Here is a 10,365-nt window from a genome sequence, read left to right as displayed (position 1 = left end):
CAGTAAGACAAACAAAATAACTGAGCAGCAGTGGACCAGCAGCTCGTCAGCGATGTTAAATTCCTGTTTTTCTGTTTTTTCGAGTCTGGCTTTAAAGAGATCGCAGTGTAACGGCTTCATTTTCCTGTTGAAAATCACAAATAGGCTCCTGTTTGTGTTTTTCTTGCTAGTAATAAATGCAATAAATATAAAAAATAACACTATTTTCCTTAGCTTTTTAAGAAATCTTTTAGGTAGCTCAGTTGTTTAGGGGGCCCAGGGCAGTGATACGGAGTCAGAGAAAAAAAGATACTTGATGGCAAAATGGGGGAAAAACCTTAAATTCTGAGAGACTTAGAGAGAAACAGCAGACACTGCAGGGTTGGAACAGAAGGTGGTTTGGGAAAAATGTTGAAATGGAGGTGCGATCAGTGTTTCAGAACACTCAGGCTATTACACAGCCCGTCAGAGCCACCTCCCCGTGTGCTCGCCCTCTTTTCACTCCCCTGTTGTCCAACCCTCGGTCAAACCTCAGCAACCATCGGTGCAGCTACAAGACTACATTTGATCCTCTCACTTTCTGGCTATTTGTTGACCTTTTTTTCCCCCCATCTTGCTCTGTAGTGCAAAAAGGCCACAATATATTGCACATGAAAGGAAGGACGTTTGAATCCTTGGCTGCAAAAGTGGGAGCATTTTGTGGTCAGGACTCCACTTACGTACTGCTGAAGAAGATTTAGATCCCAGATAATAATGCGGGATTTCAGACCTGGTGCAGGACTACCTTTGAAGTTCACTCACTTAAACGAGCTACTTGAACTACACATTAACCCTGTAGAGCAGTGATGCTCACGTCACGGCTCACGGTCCAAATCTGGCCCTGATAGGGTGCCAGGTGGCCCCCCAAACATTTTCTAGTTTACAATAAAAATAAACGTCCTAAAATGTCCTAAAATCCTCGAAATGTCCTTTCATTCTAGAAACATCCTAATATCCCAGAGAATCTTAGAAATGTCATAACATCCAATAAATATCCTAAAATTAGAAAAATGTCCTAAATCCTAGAAATACCCTGAAATCCGAGAAACGCCCTAAAATCCGAGAAATATCCTAAAAGCCAGGAAATGTCCTAAAATTCTAGAAATGTCCTTAAATCCAAAAAATATCCTAAAATCTTAGAAATCTCCTACAATCCTAGAAATGTCCTAAAAATTTATTAAAATCAAGGACTAGAAAAATCCAGAAAAGCCCAAAAATTCTAGAAACTTCCAGAAATTTTCTAAAGTTATAGAGCATCCTATAAAATTCTAAAAATGTCTTAAAATCCAAGAAGAGTCCCAAAGTCCTTGAAATGTCTTCAAAGCCTAGAAACGTCCTAAAATCCAAGAAACGTCCTTAAAATCTGAGAAAAGCCCTAAAACCTGAAAAATGTCCTAAAATCCTAGAAAGTCCCTAAAAAACTTAAAACATACTAAAATCCTAGACATTTCTTAAAATCCTAAAAACATCAGAACATCCCCTTGAAACGCCCTAAAATCTAAGAAAGGTTCTAAAATCCTAAAAATGTATCATAGAAACATCCTAGAATCCCGGAAACTTGTTAAAATCTGACATTCGAAACTCCCCAAAATCCTAGAAATGTCTTCAAGTCCTAGAAACACCGTAATATCTGAGAAAGACTAGAAATTAAAAATAAAATTCTAAAAATGTCCTAAAATCCCTGAAACATGTGTGGGGCTGCTGTGAATGGCCCCTGGCCTCCTGTCATTTTGCAAAGGTGGCCCCCAATCAAAGAGGCTGTCCTGAACTTTGTATTATAATCTTCATTAACCCCCCCCCCCCCCCCCAAAAAAAAGACGGTTTAGTAGTTATGTCCCATAAATCAGAAAGTATTTTCATTTCTACATTTAACACAGAACACTGTTACACTCACATAAAATCAGAACGCTGCAGTGACTTTTTGTAATCACATTTCTAAATGTAGGATTGGCTCCAGCCCCCCCGCGACCCTTACGAGGACTAGCGGTTACGGAAAATGAATGAATGAATGAATTTCTAAATGTAAAAACACCTGTGAAACGGCAGCAGTGAAAATGACACCTCGCTGATGAGTCCTTCACCTCAACAGTAGCAATCTGCTGCGCTCTTCAGTTTCCATTCCCGCCCAGCGTTAATAGAGCGCCCCATCACTCTACGTTCTTTGGAGATATCTGTTGAATTTTCTTCCCTCAGTCGCTCTCTGATGTCTAACAATGTTTCGCTGCTTTGAACTCCAAAACACGGCTAAAAACATCTCGTGTGCCCAGAAAAAGGCAAAGCATGTGCACACGGAACATGGAGTCTGACAGAATTTGGATTTGTCGGATCAAAAACTGTATTTTTTGCCTCCCATCCTGTGGTGTGTGTGTTTGATGTTTGTTTGTTTTTGTTTTCTTTTACACAACAACAATACATTTACTACAAGAAGACAGCTAGCCATAAATAGAGAAAATTTATGGCTATATTATTTTTAATAATGAGTGCATGTGTGCATTAAATCTTCAAGAAGTCGTCAAAATAATAATGTTATTAATATCTGTTAGAAGAGGCAGGATGAGATGAATGATCAGGCATCAGCTCCACCTACAGGGAGGCTGAAATCTGAAATAAATGATTCCAGAGTCTATAATTAATGCTCATTGATTTTTAAATAGAGAACATTAATGATGTCCAGTGCAGCAGAGACTGTTGATTAAAAAATATGATTTCTTGAACTTAGTGAGAATATCCATTTACTACCTCGCATGTTTGGTGGTTTTAGGCTTGCTGAGGTTTGACAAGGTACAGGCTGAGGTCGGACCACCGTGATCAATAAGGGTGGATAGAGCTGATTTTTGTCCAAAATTATGATGCAGTTATGTAGTTATCAGAGACATTCTTGTATTAATTGGGCTCTGCAGTGTTGCGACAGGAGGGGGGCGGAGGGGGAGCTTCACAGGCGGTGATAGTTTCGATCCAATGGATTCACTACAGAGAAGTAACCTACTGGCTAGAATAAATGTTGGCATGAACCCTTTGAAACCTAAACAAATTGGATAGTTTTTTTCCCAAAAACATAGGAAAAGGGCCATGAGCAACAAAAGAAAAAAAGACCCAAAAACTCCAAATTAATAAAAATGAACAAGAAAATTACCTGAAATTAGTAAATAAAATAAAAATATATATATATATAATAATAATAATAATAATAATAATAATAATAATAATAATAATAATAATAATAATAATAATAATAATAATAATGATGAAGTTTAAAAAAAATTAAACAAAAAAAATTAAAACATGTTTTAGAAATGATAATAATTGTGTAACATAATTTTAATTATTTGATTTTGATAATTCTAAATGTCATTTTTCCCTAGTTTATTTCTTGTATTCCTAGAAATTTTTACCAAGACATTTTTCCCTAGCTTTTGAAAAAATAATTTCCTATATCTACTAGTTTCGTGCAACTTGTGAAACATTTCTTACCAAGTTGCCCATTGCCTTTTTTTTCCACAAGTTTCTGAAAGAAAACACACCAATTTGTTCGGGGTTCAGTGGTTTTAATACTCGTGAACAGCATCTGAAAGCAGTACAAGAAAAATGATTTCTGTCCAGGTATTAAAGGGTTAATAAGTATCTGGTTTTAACAACGCTGTGGTTAATGTGTGGTTAGGTTTAGGCACAGAAACTGCTTGGAAAAGAGCATGTATTGGATTTAAAATACCTGGTTTTCGTGGCGCTATCTCTACTCGAAACGCAGCTATGTTTTGGCAAAACAAACACATCATCAGTACAAAAAAACACTGTTCATGACACTGATGGAATCACAACCACATTACTGCAAAAAACAAGTGTCAAGTGGATAAAAACAGCTGGAAATGTAGCCATGACTTGCTAAAAAAACAACTAACTTTGTTGTTTACTGGTCTTGCATTGTGGTATCTATAAATGTAAAGCATCCCGAGAAACGTACAATGCCAACATTTTTTCTTCCTGTGACTGAGCTGACTGCAGAGGTTTGCTGTTTTTTTTTGGGTTTTTTTTTTTGCATTTTTGAAAATTAAATAAAGCTGAATTTTTTTTAAAAAAAGTTGAAATGTCGAGAATAGAGTCGACTCCTCTGGTCCACAACTGTGTCTGTTTGTATAGCACGCATGTGTAATCATCATTTGTGTGGTTTCTTCTTCTAAACAGTGCAATCTCTTCAATTTCCTAATTCCTTTTACCACAATGTGTTAATGCACTAAAGAAAATACATTTCCTTGTTACTAAAGCCAATTCTGAAGTACAATTTCACAAATTCATCTACATGAGGCACTTTGTCGAATTATCCACATGTGCTAAAGCGAGTGGTTTATTCTCCAAAACTAAACTGTTATATTGAAATATCAAGGTTTTTTTTTTTTTTTTAACATTTTGACTTTGTTGTCGACATCTGACTTTATTCTCTGGATTTTGACTTTATTCTCGACAGTTTGACTTTATTCTCGACAGTTTGACTTTATTCTCGACAGTATTCTTGATTTTGAATTTATCCTCCACAGTTTTACTTTGTTGTCGACTTTTCAAATTAATTCACAACTCTCTTTTTTAAAGATTTTTTGGGGGCATTATTCCCTTTATTGACGGGTCAGCTGTAGAATGACAGGAAATGTGGGAGAGAGGGGGGGATGACAGGCAGCAAAGGGCCACAGGCTGGAATCGAACCTGGGCCGCTGCAAAGGCCTCAGCTGAGCTTGAGGCCGCCCCACAACTCTATTTTTAATATTTTGACTTTTTTTTATCAAAATGCAAAAAAGAAAAAAAACCTCCCTCCATTGATTCATTTTTTATTATGCCTGGCAAGATGTGAAATTCAAACTTTGTTCTCGTTTTTTTTTTTTTAAATTAAAGAAAATCTTCTTTCTCTCATTTTCTTTCTTTTTATGCCTGACCTTAAATTCTCCTGTGACCGACACATCTGCTTCAAGGGAGTGATTGCTTTGGAGTGAGGTACATGTTTGACAACTTGCTTATAGTTTACTATCATTAACCATTATTAATCACTTTGACTTTTTTTATTCCGATCATGATAACAGACAGTTTAAAATCAAACTACAAGTTATTTACTACATCACATTATGATATTATTATATAGCTGATTTCATATCTTAAGATCTTCTTAACAACATTAAATGCATATAACTCGCAAAAAGCAAATGTGTTTATGAAATAAAAGACTCTCAGTTAATATGTTTAAAGTTACACCAATCTGCATCATCTGATCGAAGTTGATTGACAGTTGCATAGCAACATGAGCAAACAACCCCACAACTGCCATCAAATTTTGATCAAAATGTGACAAAATCTCATTGGTCCAAATACATACATACACATATATATATATATATATATATATATATATGTGGACGGTGTTGTGCGTGTGTGCGCGCATTACGAAGCGCTCTCTCTATATATGACCTTTATTATTATTATATCACCTTTATCCACTTTAGCCCCGCCCACTCCAGAGCAGCAATGAGGACAAAAACACAAAAACCAAGATCTGTCATGAAAAACAAACAAACTTGGGCAGAAAATGAGATCGTGCAGGAACCTCATTGCTCCTAATGAGAGGCTGATTAAAAAAACAACTCTTCACTGCTTTTATTTTCGCTGCTCGGGTCTATTTTTAAAACTGAAGAAAGTTAAAGTGACTGACTTGGGTGCCAAAAACAGGCCGCGGAGTGCTTCCTCTCTGGCATTTCTGCGGTCCACTTGAACTAATGGACTCACAACAGACATCGCCAGTCCTCTCAAGAGTAATTGTAGGCTGTTTAAGAAAGGACCTTTTGTTGACAGAGGATCCACCCTCTCAATGATAATCCTACTGACGACTAGGTGGCACTTATTTATACCTTTTTTATCACTTGTACAACATTGTTTTATGGTTTACAGGTTCGTCACCTGCTTTCAAACTGTGAAATTAATTGTCTAAGATGTGGCTCTGGGTGCAGCTGCCTGGTGACGATTTAAAAGAGGGGAAAAACTGTAAGGGAGCATTAACCACCTTCACACACTGTCAGTGAAAGTGAGCGCACGCATGCAGGGAGGGTGGACGCTGTTTTCCGTCTGTGCGCGCATTACGAAGCGCACCCTCCTCTCTCCAACCGCGCCTGCCTCTCTGAACCTCCCCGCACCAGAGGACTCGTCTCTCTCTCTCTTTCTCAGAAGGTGTTTTAACTTTCCGGAGGCGACAACATTTCGCTCGACTCTCAAGGTAAAGGCTTTATTGGAGAGGGAGACCTTCATATTTATAGAGGAGAGAGATAACGAGACTGACGGCGGCGCAGCGTATTTTTTTTTAATTTTTTCGCCGAGCGGAGACCTGTTCAGCCCGAAATGATTGGCTATTTTTTCCAGTGAGAAAGTCTGAGAAATGTCTTTTTTCCCCGGGCGGCACTATCAGCATCCCAGCCATAATGTACGGGCGGAAACAAGCGAGCGTTTGCATCCTCCAAACAATATTTGGATTGTCAAGAACTCAAAGGTAAGGAATTCATCCGTCAATTAAAACCCGAATTTGATTATTTTTTGTAGTTTTTCTTTCAGCAGCGCGCGTAATGCTCTGTTTTAAAGCTCTAAACGCGTGATTATACTGATCTAAATGTGTTTTGTTTTTTTACATTTACGCACACGCTCATGTGTCCGTGGTTAAGAGAAAGAAGTGAAGTGTCGCATCGCAGTTGTTGTGATGGAGGATGTTGTTGATAAAGAACTCACTCAGTTCCCACCTGCCACTGCTGGAGCATGGATCCGACCCTCTTTGTGTGTTGTGATGTGCGATTGTGGCATGAAGTCATCAGGTCACTCATGTGTGGGCTCTGTTCCGTAAAAGTGCCTTTTTTTCCTGTATGGGGATTGGGCTGAACACTTGGCTGGAGGGGGAGAGTGCATCCAAGACGACGTTTCACCCTGTAAACAAAGACAGCAAATAAATAAAAAAAATAAGCAGGAGTGAGAAAAGGAGTGGTTCACTGTCGAGTTCATGGTTTTTCATTTTTTATGCATGAGGAAGTTGTTTTTTTTAAGGTGATGACAAGGATAAATCTTGCAGCCAATATTTAGAACCTTGGGCAAAATAAAAAAAAGAAATGCAGCAAGGAGCTTATGCCCTCTCTCTTTCTCTCTCTCTCACACACACACACACACACACACACATACACACACACACACACACACACACACACAGAGCTATCAATCCACTCCTTTCCCTCTGATCTACCCCAGGTGCCTGCAACAATTGGGACAGCACAAGTGATGTCGGGTCTGATCGCTGCTTGAACTGCGGTCCTAATAGATTGCAAAACCTCAGACAGAAAGTAGCTGGTTTTCAACTCACAGCCTGAGCAGAATTTTTTATTTGAAATCAGACTCAGTCCACTACAGATTCATTTCACCGTGTAGTCTGATTTTTTTGCATGTCGGTGATACTGGAATCAGCTGTTGAACTCTTATCAATCTATCCATCTATAGAGCTGCAATGATTAATCGATTAGTTGTCAACAATTAAATTGATCATCAACTGAATTGATTTTTTGATTCAATGGTTTGAGTCATTTTTTAAGAAAAAATGTCAAAATTTTGACATTTTTCACAATTTTCTGACATTTTACAGACCAAACAACAATCGGTTAGTTGAGAAAGTAATTAGTTGAATCCATATCTATCTATCTATCTATCTATCTATCTATCTACTTACCTGCCTACCAGTCTATAGAGCGGCAATGATTAGTCAGTTAATCAGTTAATCATTTAGATGTCAACAATTAATCACCAACTATGTGATTATTGATTGATTTGATAACATTTTTTTTTTAGAAAAACAGACAAAATTCTCTACATTTTTCACTTTTTTACATTTTATAGATGGAACAATTGATTGATTGATGAAGAAAAAAGTGACAGATTCACTGAAAATTGAAAATAATAGTTAGTTGCAGCCCTATCTAAGGAGCTGCAACAATTAATCAATTAATCGATTAGTTGTCATCGATGACTTTAATCGACAACCAATTTGATTATTGGATTATCCATTTGAGTCATCTTTTACAGAAAAAAAGTCAAAATTTGTATATTTTTCATGATTGTTGGACATTTTAAAGACCAAACAACTAATTGATTGATCAAGAAAGTAATTGAGAGATCAGTCAACGATGAAATATTGTTAATTGCAGACATCTTTTTGTCAATTTATCTGCGGAGAGGCAACAAGTTATCGATTAGTTGTCAACAAATACATCAATCGATAACTAATTTGACTATTGTTTATCAGTCCAAGTACTTTTTAATATATATAATCGTTAGTTGCAGCCTAATCTCTATCTATCTATAGAGGTGCATAAGTTCGCTCAAACTATCGATCAATCGATCGATTAGTTGTCAAGAATTTAATGAAACACCAACTAATTTGATAAGCGATTTGAGTCAGTTTGAGTATTTTTTTAAGAAAACTTAAACTCTACTTGAGGTCATCACGTTGAGCTTTGGGAAACACTAATCGCCATCTTCCACCATTTTCTGTCATTTTAAAGACCAAACAACTAATCAATTAATCAACAAAATTCTTGACAAATAAATTGACAGTGGAAATTATTGTTAGTTGCAGTGCTATTTATAAATCTTGAAAGACAGCAATGATTAATCAGTTAATCGATTAGTTCTAATCGATCACCAACTAATTTGATTATCGAATGATAAATTTTAATAATTTAAGAAAAAAAGTCGATATTCTTTGATTGTAACTTCTTGAATGTAATTTTTTTTTTTTTACTTCTCTTTTGAAAATAAACTGACTATTTTTGGTTTGTTGACAAACACAAAGACAAGGCCAATGAACAGTTTTCATCGTTTCCTTACAATTTATAGACCAAACAACTCATCGATTAATCGAGAAAATAATCAACAGATCAATCCACAATGAAAAATATTCGTTAGTTGCAGCATTTGCTGCTCAAAAAAGTCAAAATCCTAAATCCAGCTTTTTAAATGTAAACAACACATTGAACATCATTTGGTTCCAGACAAAGCAAAGACATCCATGCTTTCAGAAATGAGTGCTGGAGTCAAAACACTATCTAGATTCTGGTTTCTTGCCATGAGGCTCCTGGAGGCCGTGATCTAATGATCAATAGGCAATGAAGAGACTTAGCTGGTGCCTGCATTTCACTAACAACAGATCACTCCAGCAACGGAGTACATGGCTGCTATTGACAGCAAACGCCTCATTGAATTATTCAAACACATGTGACTGAGATTTTCAATGGAGGATTTACACATCAAGGAACACTTTAAACCGTCTGACGGAGGTGTGGAAAACACTAAGCCAAGTGATAAGAGAGTCCGCAACGCAAGAGGGTCCAGTGCGAGTCCTGACTCTGTGGAGGGCGAAACACTTTGGGTTTAATGTTTTATCAGCTCCGCAGATAGACGAGTAGACAGAGAGGACAGACTATCAGCGGCTGCTGCTGACGCAGGAATAGAGTTCAGATTAATTTCAAATGGATTATGACATTTTTACACAGTCTCCTTTGATGATAATAGTTCATAAAGGGATCAGTCAACACGGTTATAAGCCCATTACTCACTTCATCCCTTTCTGCTGCTTAATCTGTCGGTGGACTTTCATGTGCGGAGGCCAGGGGGTAAGGTTCACATGACAAATGTGCTCCGGGATGCATTTGCATTTTCCGCAACGAGCTCTCATGCATTATCCCGATCTATGATCATCAATAACTACCTGCCGTTACCTTATTATGCACATTATACGCCAGCCAGCGCTCCCGAAATGAAATTACAGAAAGATGAAGTTGTTGTTGTGGGTGAGCAGATCTCCACAGGAAAAAAAAGCAGCGAGAGACACAGGCCGGATGAAATGAGTTGGTAAACATGGCCGACAGATAAGACGCATTGGTATTCAGCTGCATCTCGCCGCGCTGGCCTCCGGGCCTGGCTGATAATACCCGCTCACGGCTCCAGGGTCAGAGGTCCGGGGGTTGATTGGCAACGGGCTGACACAGGGAAACAGAGTGTGCTGACTGGAGTCTAATGGGGTTGAAGCGCCACGCACGGATCAGCGTGGCTGGCATGTTAGCGATGCCACTCTAACCCCCCCACCCCCCCTGCGCACCTGGATGCTTACAGGTTGTTCACTAATCTATTAGCCCCTTGTCAGACACCTCTGGGCTCTCTTACACAGCAGCACTGCAGCACACAGGCCCCGTGCTTGTGCCATCTCTGTCATGCTGGAGTGTTTTCCTCGCGACTGCCTCATTCGCTTCCAGCTATACCTCCCGGCTCTTTATACCTCCCCGCCGCTGCTGT

General features: G+C 38.2%; 1 protein-coding gene across 1 annotated transcript in view; it reads left to right on the top strand.

Annotated features, from left to right (window-relative positions):
* The first annotated feature begins 6,227 nt into the window (after positions 1–6,227).
* The window catches only part of syndig1l (synapse differentiation inducing 1-like), a 52,202-nt gene continuing 48,064 nt past the window's right edge, over positions 6,228–10,365 (top strand). The window contains exon 1 of the mRNA XM_042503522.1: positions 6,228–6,532. The gene's annotated coding sequence lies outside the window, so the exon portion shown is untranslated. The remainder of the gene's footprint in view (positions 6,533–10,365) is intronic.

This window comes from Plectropomus leopardus, chromosome 16 (assembly GCF_008729295.1).
Source record: "Plectropomus leopardus isolate mb chromosome 16, YSFRI_Pleo_2.0, whole genome shotgun sequence".
In the NCBI taxonomy this organism is placed as follows: domain Eukaryota; kingdom Metazoa; phylum Chordata; class Actinopteri; order Perciformes; family Serranidae; genus Plectropomus; species Plectropomus leopardus.
Note: the sequence above shows the minus strand (reverse complement) of the source record. Positions and strands in the feature narration are given on the sequence as shown.